Source organism: Periplaneta americana, chromosome 15 (assembly GCF_040183065.1).
Source record: "Periplaneta americana isolate PAMFEO1 chromosome 15, P.americana_PAMFEO1_priV1, whole genome shotgun sequence".
Taxonomy (NCBI): Eukaryota; Metazoa; Arthropoda; class Insecta; order Blattodea; family Blattidae; genus Periplaneta; species Periplaneta americana.
The window spans coordinates 44815023-44827569 of NC_091131.1; positions in this window are offsets into that span (position 1 = coordinate 44815023).

Here is a 12547-nt window from a genome sequence, read left to right on the forward strand (position 1 = left end):
AAGGAGTACATTTGAAAATCTCCTTACCGGAAACTAGAACCATGTGATTTTTGGAAAAAGATTTAAGCAAAGAAAAAACAGAAATTGAAGTATAATCATAGAACAATATTCGAGTTCGATATTCGTTTACAAAACACATTTGAATTTCTTTCTACAACCGCTTTTGTTAAATTATGTTGGCTTATTAGTCATGGTGACATAAAAGAAATCGAAGACTTAAAAAATTTCGAACTCAATCAACAATCCTGGCGCCACATAAAATTGTTTTACTCGCTATGACTATCTAGTGCCCAGAACTTGTCTACCCCTGATTTTTACAATAAAGAAACGCATCTAGATATTTTAGGTCTAATTAAAGTTTAGAATAAAGAATGAAAAAATATAAATGTCAGCAGAAAATTAAAATAAAAAAATTACGAGTGCGTGTTTTATTAAGCTTCCACACATTACAATAATTGACTGTACACATTTTAAGTGTTTTAAATGAAAAATGTTTCCTTCTTTCTGATAAAAAAAAATACATTTTCTACTTTCCTAACGACGTGCTCGATACGAATTTTATTTCAGCACTAATTTTTAACCGGCTTACTTTGTTTTGTTTTCGTACGTTCACTAAACAGCAGACCTGAACTGTAAGTACCATTGGATGCCGTCTAGCTATACTCCACACATACCTACTGTTGCGGGTTGCTTAGAAGCTTTAGGTAAACAAACGCAGGACTTTACTCATAACAGTCATAATCGAGCTCTCTGTGCGGGCCTCGTGTGGGTAGCTGCGCTATGCATTGCCGCTTTCACTCTACTTCCGCGACCGTGGAAAGATAAAATGTATGCACTGCATATTACCATGACAATCTTGAAGTCTATGTTTTGTAATATTATAATTCTTCTCCATTATACTTCGAATAATGAGAAAGTACGTATATGGAACAGCAGAATCCATTAACTACAAATCTGAAAATTCTGTATGTACATCATGCTGTACTGGAGGAACAATTCCATGACAATCAGTTATCGGGAGATGAACTCTTCTTCTTTCTTGATTGACACTAGCAATATTAATGTCTTGTTCTGCTGCATATTACGAATGGATATTCGCGATCATTTGTCTCATCTGTTGACGGTTCGTCGCAGTTTGAATAAAGTATCCTATTGTTCTCAAGCCAGTCCATTGTCTTACATCGAGTATCCATACCATCTTCTTCCTACCAATGCCTCCTTTTCTTTCAGTCATTCTCTGGATGATAAGCTGCAATAAATTACAACCTTGTTGACACATGATATGACCGAGGTATGTTGTCTCTTTTCTTAATCGTAAGCAGGAGTTCCCGTTCTTTATTCATTCTACACAGAACATTTTCATTTGTGAATTGGTTGGTCTATGGAATTTTAAGTAGTGACGGTAAGTCTGTATTTCAAACGTCTCAAGTATATTCATGGATCCACACCTTCAGAGTTCAAGCCTTACGTCATACATATATAAAATTTCACGAAGCGAATTACATAATCTAAAAAGAGAACATCCATCCCAAAATCAAGTCGAAACCTGACTTCAATATTCGTGCACAAGGATGAATGAAAACGAAATGCTGAATACAAAATGTGGCTGTCTTAAAGATTACAAGTATTCTCATTATACCTTCCACATGACGGGTTCAGAACCATAGTGGGCCAAGCGCCATTTACTAAAACCGTAGAAAACGAGGGTTAAAATGAAGTTATTACCATAATTCAATAGAAATATATAGCAGGTAATATAAAATATACACATTAAAACTAAAATAACTAAATGATATGTCAGTCTTCATTAAACTATGGTATTCACTTAACCTTAACCCTTGTTTTCTCCGTTTTTAATAAATGGCACTTGGCCCACTATGGATGTGAACCCTTCGCAACAACTCAATTTCTTTATTACGTTGCAAATATCATTTTGACTAGTTTATTTATTTTCTTCAATTAAGTAATGTCATTAATTTCAATGGATTATTCTTTGAGATATTTCGAACAAAGGATTAATACAATTTTGCTCGTTATTGCTTGCTTTTCGAGATAAAAAATCGTTTTATATAAAACATTTCATACCGTGTTTTGGGAAAGCCATTGATTTAATTCCCAGTTTGCTCAGTCAATTTAAGAGAGCAGTGTATTACGATTATGGATCAGAAGCAACCCCTCCACACTGCTTAGGCGGCAATAAGGAGGCAGTGAAAGAAGAAGAAGAAGAAGAAAAAGAAGAAGAAGTATTATGATAATAAATTATTGAAATAATTTTAGTTCAGTCCTTTAAATATGCAGAAATTTTATCTGAACAATTTCTGTAACATATCAGATTGCTCATTTTTAATCTTTCCTGTTTTTTCTCTCTTGATCAACTCTTGTTTGTTTCGACATCAAAGATATTAGAGCAGTGGTCGTCAGCACAGAGCACCCTGGGGCTAGCGTCTCTTACCCGCGGAGAACACAGTGCACCATGGTGCACTCGTAGCTGCTAGCGGGTATGCTCTCTACCTCTTCCTGCTGCACGACAGGGCACACGGGACGGCTCCGCTTAACCTTTGCACATTTCAGCGAGTGCTGACGACCACTGTATTATAGTATTCTAGGTCTTTGGTTGTTTTCCCTTTTCATTTCTAAATATTGATTGATGTAACAGCTATTGGTGCTATTTAAACGATTACGTTTATGCCCATAATATGAAGCTTCTTTATCGTAAAAAGTCCGGAGGTAAAATAGCTCCCTGTCCGGATCTGCGGTTGGAGCCGAAAGAAGCCTTAATATATTGGGAAGCTAGAAGGCGAATGGAGAACTTCCAAGTGCCTGGGCAATAGATAATACAACTTACTACCAGTGGCGTAGCATGAAATTTTGAGCAGGGGAAGCTAACTCAAGTTGTGTTTCATGTACTGTATATATGAGAGAACGTATTACAAAAATACTACTAGGTTCAAAAAGTTCCCGGAATTTTACTACCATTTTTCGTATTAATATATAACAAGGGATATTATACATTTGTTTTGTTGGTAACATTCATGATGTCATTTCCTTAAAGTTTGTTGATAATGGCAATTATTGGTTTTGAGTTGTAGGCAATTGTTTATCATAGTGTTTCGTTTGTTCGTCGCATTTTGTAATTATGTCCACAGAGCAAAGTACAAACATCAAGTTCTGTGTTTTGCTGGGGACATGATCAGTATGGCTGATGAAGATGGTGATTTCTTAAACAAAATGAAACTGGTGCTACTTGTACGACCCAGTCCCTAAACGACAGTCATCTGAGTGGAAATCGAAAACATCTCCTCGGAAGCAAAAATTTCCTAGGGACACTTCCAAAGGCAAAGTTATTTTAAATGTTATGTTTTATTTAACGACGCTAGCAACTGCAGAGGTTATATCAGCATCGCCGGATGTGCCGGAATTTTGTCCCGCAGGAGTTCTTTCACATGCCAGTAAATCTACTGACATGAGCCTGTCGCATTTAAGCACACTTAAAGCAAAGTTATGTTGGAAGTTTTCTTCGACTCTCAGGGTCTCATGCACCATGAGTTCATTCCAGAAGGTCGTACTGTAACGAAAGAATTGTATGTAGAAACCCTCCGTCGCCTCTGGGACGCAGTGAGAAGGAAACGTCCAGAAAAGTGGGTAGAAAAAAACTGGTTCCTTATGCATGTGACAATGCACCTGCTCATCGCGCAATTATTGTAAAGAATTTTCTTGCCAGGCACAACATAACTGCTTTGGATCACCCACCATACTCTCCTGATCTCTCACCACCTGATTACTTTCTGTTTCCCCGTCTGAAAAGTCATCTGAAAGGACGGAGATTCAATGCTGAAGAGGTTATCGCAAACGCGACGAGAGCACTAAGACGGGTTTCACAAAATGGCTTCCAGGCCTGCTTCCAGGAACTCTACACGCGTTGGCAAAAGTGTGTTGTTGCGGAAGGCAACTATTTTGAAGGGAATGCTGTAGAATAGTGTTTAAGGTACGTTGTTTCTATGATGCTAACAAATTCCGGGAACTTTTTGAACCTAGTATGTATAGTCTTAAAATAAATAGTAGTCAATGTCAAGTCAGCAGTCGAAGACTGGTTGGAACCTCGTAAGTAACACCAATAAGGCATCACCTCAGATGGTAGTAAAATATGATTTCACGGTTTACACATATCTCTAATAGACACGTATACGTATAACATTAGCTCACTCCCTGTCATACTTAGAGATATCACAATATTAACTGTCAATAGATATAGTATTAGTATCATTACGTAAATATGCGTCTGTCTTTTGGTTGTGTCCTTCATTGACAGCAAGGGAGTCGGTCGGTTGTTTTTCAAATGACACTTTTGTTCGTAAGTCAGTCTTAATAATAGAATTTTCCTAAAAACATTCAAGTAAATTGGTGTCAGGAACAGTTATTTCACTCATTATTTACTATGTTAGCCACAGTGCACACTAACACTTGAACTGAACACAATTCACGAAAGGGATAACTCGAAAACTAAATTGTTTTCAATGTAAAAGCTAGCTTCTTGCGAGCCTTGCGACCAGGGTAGCTTAGTTAGAAAGGGATGGAAAATCTGCGGGGTGGGTTACACAGGAGAATGAGTGAAAGAAAACAGTCTGTTTGGAAGCTGGTGTGTGCAGGCTTCTTGTTTACTGCTGCATCACGAATCATCCTGAGCTGCCGCATCACAATATTTAACGCGTAAATATAAATTCTATTAAAATTAATCAATAATTTTGTTCATAAACTGCAGGTTTATTATGAAATTATTATTAACTGGGGAAGCTGAGCTTTTTAGCTTACATTGAAGCTACGCCACTGCTTACTACTACTACTACTACCACCACTACCACTACTACTACCACCACCATCACTAACTTTTCGCTCTGAAAAGGAATTTTAAAATTTTACATTTGTTCCGATCAAATTTCCTGTTTATAGAGGACAAAACTTATATTCTTACAATAATTTATTATCATAATACACTGCTCTCTTAAATTGACTTAGGTTAATGGGAATTAAACCAGTGGCTTTCCCAAAACTGTCCAAGCTCCGCCGATAGGTAACCAGTTGTTGCAAGGGCAAATGCCTAATAAATTCGACTATGTTGCTATCAGAGGCCATCTAGAGCTGGCGTGTGCAGTGCAGACGTTCGTCATGGCACATGCAGGCGAGCGAGCCAGCCGGCCCCTGAGGAATGCATGGGAATAAGACGGGCGGGTGCGGATTTCTGGTTGAGTGCAGAGTCTCTCGAGAGAGCCTTGAGCCCAGTGACACAGGATGAAGGTCCTGTCCGACGGAAACACCTGTGTCTGTCTTCACGTTCTCGTTGTCCGACTTTCCTCAAGGAATGAACACACCGGAACGTTCACTCTTGCAGTGTTCCTCATTCATTCAGTGTTCAACTCAGTTCGTGGAAAAATACGCAACAGAAATTCTGGACATTTTAGCCAAGTATTTCATTTGTACACAAGATAGTGAGTTACATTCTTGTGGTTAAAGTGCGAGATTCAGTTGCAAGTTTCAGGCAATCAGAGATGGTAATGGATTTCAACAGTAACAGTATTTTCAAGCTTTTATTATATTTGTCCTATTTTTGACTAAAATGTTCAAATCCTTAGCACGTATATATTACTCTTTATTAGACCAGTCTCTGGAGCATTGAATGGATCACAAGCGGGAAAGGATAATAAATTGTTGACTTGAGATTGTCCGGTGCTTTCTGATGAGATTTGTTATTATGGAAGAAACGTGATTGATCATGATGCGAAGTTTTTGCATAGAGCTCCATGCTTTTTTACTTTTGGCAAAGAACCGGTTCTCAATTTGACAAGAAATTGAGTACTTCTCAGGACCATTCTGAAAGTTTTAGCAACGAGATAAGGTCTTTTTTAGTAGGTTATTTTATGACGCTTTATCAACATCTTAGGTTACTTAGCGTCTGAATGAGATGAAGGTGATAATGCCGATGAAATGAGTCCGGGGTCCAGCACCGAAAGTTACCCAGCATTTGCTCATATTGGGTTGAAGGAAAACACCAGAAAAACCTCAACCAGGTAACTTGTCCCGACCGGGAATCGAACCCGGGCCACCTGGTTTCGCGACCAGACGCGCTAGCCGTTTCTCCACAGGTGTGGACGAGATAACTTCTGCACTTCCCAATATTGAACTCTGAACTTTCCAGTCCGTAGCCACTTAGCCTAGCAACTTAGACACTCGCCCGCTCATTTGAACTGCATTACTTCTATTTATTTCTCACTTAATACTTACTCTAATTCTCCAAATTAGCTAAAGTTTACAAATTATTAAATTCAATCTTCTTGAAGTTCGCTTAAAATATAAAAACTTAAAAAAAAAAACATTCACTGAATTTAAAAAATAAGTAGGTTGGAAGCTCAAAGTTATTGCTTCATTACGTCTAGGTCCGAGGATTTGTATTTGATTCGTACAATCTCAGTTATGTTTCTTTGGTTTCTGGGCCCACAGTGCCTCTGGCTCAACTCCTCATACACCTACGCTTACAGTCTTCGTTACCCTTTTCTGATCCGCCATTATTCGCCTCCCACGGCCTCTCTACGCGTGGCAGAGGACGCTGCATCAGTCTCGCGCTCCACCGCATCACTCAGTTTTCGTCGATTTCTGCTGTATCTCTCTTGCTCGGCCGGGGCTAAAGGGCAATTTTTAGATTTCTCAGACACTGCTCTATTCTCCTGTTATCGTCTTTGGTTAATTATGATAATATTTTCGCTGCAAATAGTCCGACATTTTCCAAAGTGAATTAAGTTGTTAAACATTTTCGTTGAGACCTCAAACAAAACAAGTTAAAAATAAATGAAGTGCGCTGTTTCGGATAGATCTCGACTAGACGAACCCTACAATACTGGTTTGGTTGACGTACGACCATCCACTGAAGAGATATGGTCTCCTGGAACTCGCGGAACGTTGCGCTACACGATTATTTTGTGCAGACGCACAGTGACTCACAGCGACGGAGAAGGGAAGTGGGAAGCGATGCATAACAAACTTTAGTCCTTTGGCTACGTAACTCCAACACCAACAATCGTTTCGGTTCAGTGGTTTAACAACAGTCAACGAAACAAATCACTAGTAAAACTGTAACATTAGGTTTCATTACATGCGCACAGTACGGGAGTGATTTTAAAAACGTATTCACGTCAAAAAATGTAATGTATCTTAGGTAATCGTACGGTACATAAGCTTTTATGAATAAAATTTTAACAGTTAGAATTTTAAGTTTTAAAGTTTTTATAGCTTATCAATTTTCGCTTAATAATTATTACAGAACCGAATTAATCAACTTATAACTAATTCTAACATTTAAGACGAATTTATTTTCGTGCTTGTATTCCTGCGTCGAGTTTGCAACTATCATTTATTGTTAATTCACCAAATTAATAAGGAAATACAACAGTTATTTTAATGTAAAGCTATTTTTGTGCTTACTATCTTGGGTTGAGGTTCAGTTAAATTGCGGGTTTACATTTAGATAAACTGAACTCGTCTAACTTCTGTGAAGTTGGCAGCAATTTCTTCCCACAAAGCCGCTGCAGTGGCTTTCGTAAACAACGGTATCCATGGTAATTACGCGGTGAGGCGAACAAACCACTGAATATTTATACAATTTCTGCAACTTTGGTATCTTGAGTACTCGGAAACACAAAGCTGTGATATTAGTTGTCTTTCTTATGAAACCACGCCTCACAGACCTTTATTAAAGAAAATAAAAGTGCAACGGTAAAATCCTTTTCACTACTAGGAACCACATTATAGAGGCGAAAAGCCTTGCGGTAAATTAAAATAAAATTACGAAGGTTTCATAGTGCTATAACAACCTTGGAAGAATCCATATCTTGTTTTGAACCGAATCTTTTCGTTCGTAAAGCACTTACGGGTTTTGAGTGGTTTTAAAATACTTAGGTATGTATTTATTCACACTGCAAATGGGTATATACCCGGTGGCAGTGGTAACTAATTACAATCAATAATGACAATAATAAACACAATTAATAAAAATACAATTAATAATAAATTAATAATAATCAATAGTAATAGTAATAATAATAATAATAATAATAATAATAATAATAATAATAATAATAATAATAATAATAATAATAATAATAATAATAGGGAGCATCCTAAATTAAATGAAGCACTTAAAATAACATTTAATGTAAATCTAATTTGTATCTTAACTCTAAGTTCGAACTAAAACCCACGAGTATGATATGTTCATACCTGCACAAGTACCATTCAGCACTACACTCATTTCGCTGTCAACTCACTCACTGCACTGGAACTACGACACATTTCACTGATACTATCTTGATTTCACTAACACTTCAAAACATTTCACTGTTCAAACACTTTGCACTGCAGCTATAAACTATAAAGCTTCACTGACAAAACACACTTCACTTACACAACACACTTCATGACACAGCACACTTCACTGACACAATACACTTCTTCACTGATACAACATTTCAATAATAAAATATTAATTACACCTTTAAATAGTGTGTATAATATACTACCGTCTATTAGTAAAGTCCTTAAGCCTATTTTTAAATATATTTTTGGTTATTGGTAAAGCCTTTAGTAAGTCTGCAGGTAAAACATTCCAGTCTCTGATAGTATGGTTGAGAAAAGAAAATTTTCTGTCCTCTGTCTTCTTTCATTCAATTATGGCAGGCATATCTTCTAGAGCCCTATTTTGAATAGTTCCACTCATTCCTAATCGATTAATCATACACTTGACATCAGTTATCATCTATCACCGTTCAGTCCATCCGAATTATATTTGCGTGAACATTGTAGAGAGGGTCAGTAAGACTCGATCTTTGACAAAATTAGTTAACGTCGCCACATCTTGTAAGCAGAGTAAGTGATGGTTTCTTGACGTTAAGAATTGAAATTGTCTTCTTTAGCGGCGGTGAACCATAATGTAATTCATTTCAGAGGGTTATTTTTTTTTAGATGTTTCAAACAAAAAAGTTTAATACAATAAAATTATGCTCGTTTTTGCTTCCTTTTCGAGATAAAAATTGTTTTATATGAAACATTTCGTGACATTTTTTTTTGTGAAAGACATAGATTTAATTCCCAATATGCTCAGTCAATTTAAGGGGACACTCAACTATATTTTGGAACTTTTTTCCTATTTGACCAATCTTTTTCAAATTTGGAGAAAAAGTTTAATATACACATGGAAAGTAACATGCAAAATCTCAGCTCATTAGATCCAATACTTTTCAAAATAAAAAATATTTTATTTTTTAATCAATCATTAATTGAAATATCACTTTTAATTATATTTTTTTTATTTTTTGGCTTTGTGCATTTGACTGTTACTTCTTAATAAATAGGGGAAGAATTCTGCGTATTGATTTAGTTCTGTCACGTAAATTAGTGTAGAAATTAAATTTTTCATTTCTATGACACTTTTTCTCCAATTTTTAAGTTGAGTGTCCCTTTAAGAGAGCAGTATATAATGATTAATAAATGAATGAAAGAATTTTAGTTTTGTCCTCTAAATATGCAGAAATTTGATCCGAAGAAATCTAGCATTTTAAAATTTCTTTTTAGAACCAAAAGTTAAATTTGTTCGGACCACATTTCTGCACATATTTTGAAGGACAAAATTAAAAATGTTCTTGCATTCTTCTACATACAGTGCTGTATTATAAGATAATGTACGGCAATTGTACTGGTTATTGTGTTAACTGTTATTATCTTTTGTTGTACATTTTACTATTTAGCATAAGCCTACATAAAATAAAGAGTAATGCCAATTTTGCAGTTTGAAGTGGCAGTTTTAAATAAGGAAGTCATAAAATGTAGTACTTCTAAAATTTTTTCGTGTTTTGCCTTTGTCATAAGTTATTTTTTGAACCAATTTTTCCTCTTTTCACTCGCGAGTATCTGGTTAACGCTATCTTCAAGGTCTGCTTTTCCACCATCAATTCCATCACGATCTGACTGGGGATCGAACCAGAACCGACTGAAAGCAAGACCAGCATTATAGCGCTTGAAATACAGACACGAACAATAGTTTATACTAGCTAGGGATACAATAGTTAAATACAATTTACAATTCCAACTAAAGAAGAGGTTTACCATAAGTAATGAAGTACAAACCCTACCAAACAAAACAGTTCACAGTTCATACAGTGTCCAGAGAGATCAGTTAAAAACTATGTCTTTCACTTTCATACTCTAAACAAATCAGTTTTTACAATTAATAAAACCAGTTACCATACAGTTTAGAGCACCAAATGAACAAAAAAATTTAACTACACACCGTTTCTGGAATCTGTGAAGTAAATCGACGCATTTGGGTGGAGCCTATGACAAGCGAATTGGCGGAGCCTATCAGTGCGAGAGTGTATTGCGGGCTGCATCGGTTATTCCAGTAAGGGGTAAGATGCGCGTGACAGAAGGTGATAGGTAGGGCTGGCATTTTACACGCTTGTCTTCAATCGATGTTTTTTCCCCCAGACCGGTCATTGGACTGCCCCCCCCCCACTCACCACTTGCGGAAAGAACTTGTTTCGGTTCCTATACTCCACAGATTCCAGAAACGGAGTATAGTTCCATGGCGATACTGCCACTGAAGAGCCTTTCCCACCCCACTTCGAGTTTTTAACCTTGTACTATAGGGACGCACGACAAAACTACAATGACATGTAGTTAGGACTTCATAGTGTCCTTACCTAAGACAACACAGGACATTACACTCACAATGGACAAATATCTGTGCCCCCGTAGGATTTGAAACATGACCGTGGTTTTCACGCAAAGAAAAAGCAGCGCGCTTTACTCTTGTGTGCACAGCGGCCAGCAAAAGAAAAAAAAAATGACAAAAAAGGGCATTTCATTGAAATAATTAAGTGTAAATCCTACTATGGATAGCAGTTGATACAGCATCAAAATAGAACACCACTAAAAAAAAAACAAACGTTTCAATTGTAAATCCAATAAATGAAGCAGTTGAAGCAACGTCAAGAAATAAAGACATGTAAATACACTTTACAATTCGTAATAAACAAAACGTTCACTAAAACTAATTAAGTGCAAGTCCTAAGAAAACAAGACAATTGATATAAAGTCAATAATTAAAACCTGTTATGCATACCGTTGCTGCCGTTTGGAACAAAACAATAATCATATAGCGTGACGGAGAGACTATTCATGTCTGAGAGGTAGTGGCTTGGAACTGCTAGTAATCAAACATTTTGTGCACCGTCACAGCGGAAGGCTAACTAGCTACGTACAAGAAGTCATCGTTCGTAATTCCCATTAATCGGAAGAGTTGATACAGCATCGCGAAAAAAAAAGTTTTTAAAACGAGAAGCTTTCGGCTGAAATTCATGTTGAACACAGAAGAGAATGCAATTAAAGAAAAATGATGTTGGAAGTATAATTTGGAAATCCAACTGAAAAATGAGTTGATACATCAACAAAGTTTAAGTGCAACTTAAATTACGGTAAATAGAATAGTTGTTACGAAGTCAAACATTAAGACCAATCAAATGTAATTTGAAACTCCTACTGAAGGAAACAGTTGATACATCAACAGCAATAATAATAATAATAATAATAATAATAATAATAATAATAATAATAATAATAATAATAATAATCCTGAGCGTCACAGCACACAGAGCACAGAGGTTTAAAAGCCAACAGCCGACAGCTGATTTCACGTCCCCATGTCTCAGCAGAGGTTAACGATCATACAATCAGCACAGAGATATCGCAAAAGAAGAAACTTCTGCTGACTGAAAGTCACATAATCGAATAACGTAGTTCAAGAAATGTCAAAAAGAGAACAAGCATCTGCGAACTAGAAATACAACATAATAAAACAGTTTAGGTGATGTCAAGAAAAGAACGATAAACTTGCGATTGAAAATACAACTAATAATTAATTCAAGTTAGGAAATTGTTTATGCAACGTCAGGAAATGAACGAGAATCTGCTAATTAAAAATCCAACTTAATATAATATCTGATTCAACGTCATGAAAGAATCGATAATCTGCAAGTTAGAAATCCAACATAGTTATAGAAAGTTAAGAAAATAAGAAGAATCCGCCAGTTGCAAATCCAACTGCATAAAATAAAGTTTATGAAACATAAAGAAAATAAGGAGAGTCTGCCGATTGAAAAATCCAACTTCATAAGTTTCTGCAATAAAGAAATGAGCGAGAAACTACCGCTTGCAAATCAAATTTCAAAACAAATTACGCAATGTAAAATAAATAACGAGAATCTGCCGACTGGAAATCCATCTTCATAAAATTGTTTCTGCAACTTCAAGAAATGAGCGAGAATCTGCCAATTGGAAGTCCAATTTCATAAAATAGTTAATGCAACGCCATGAAAAAAAACAAGAACATGCCAATTGCCAATCAAGTTAATAAAGCAGTTTATGGAACGGCAAGAAAACAAAGAAAAGAATCTGTCGACTGGCAATCCAAGTTAATAAAGTAGAGTTTATGCAACGGCAAGAAAAT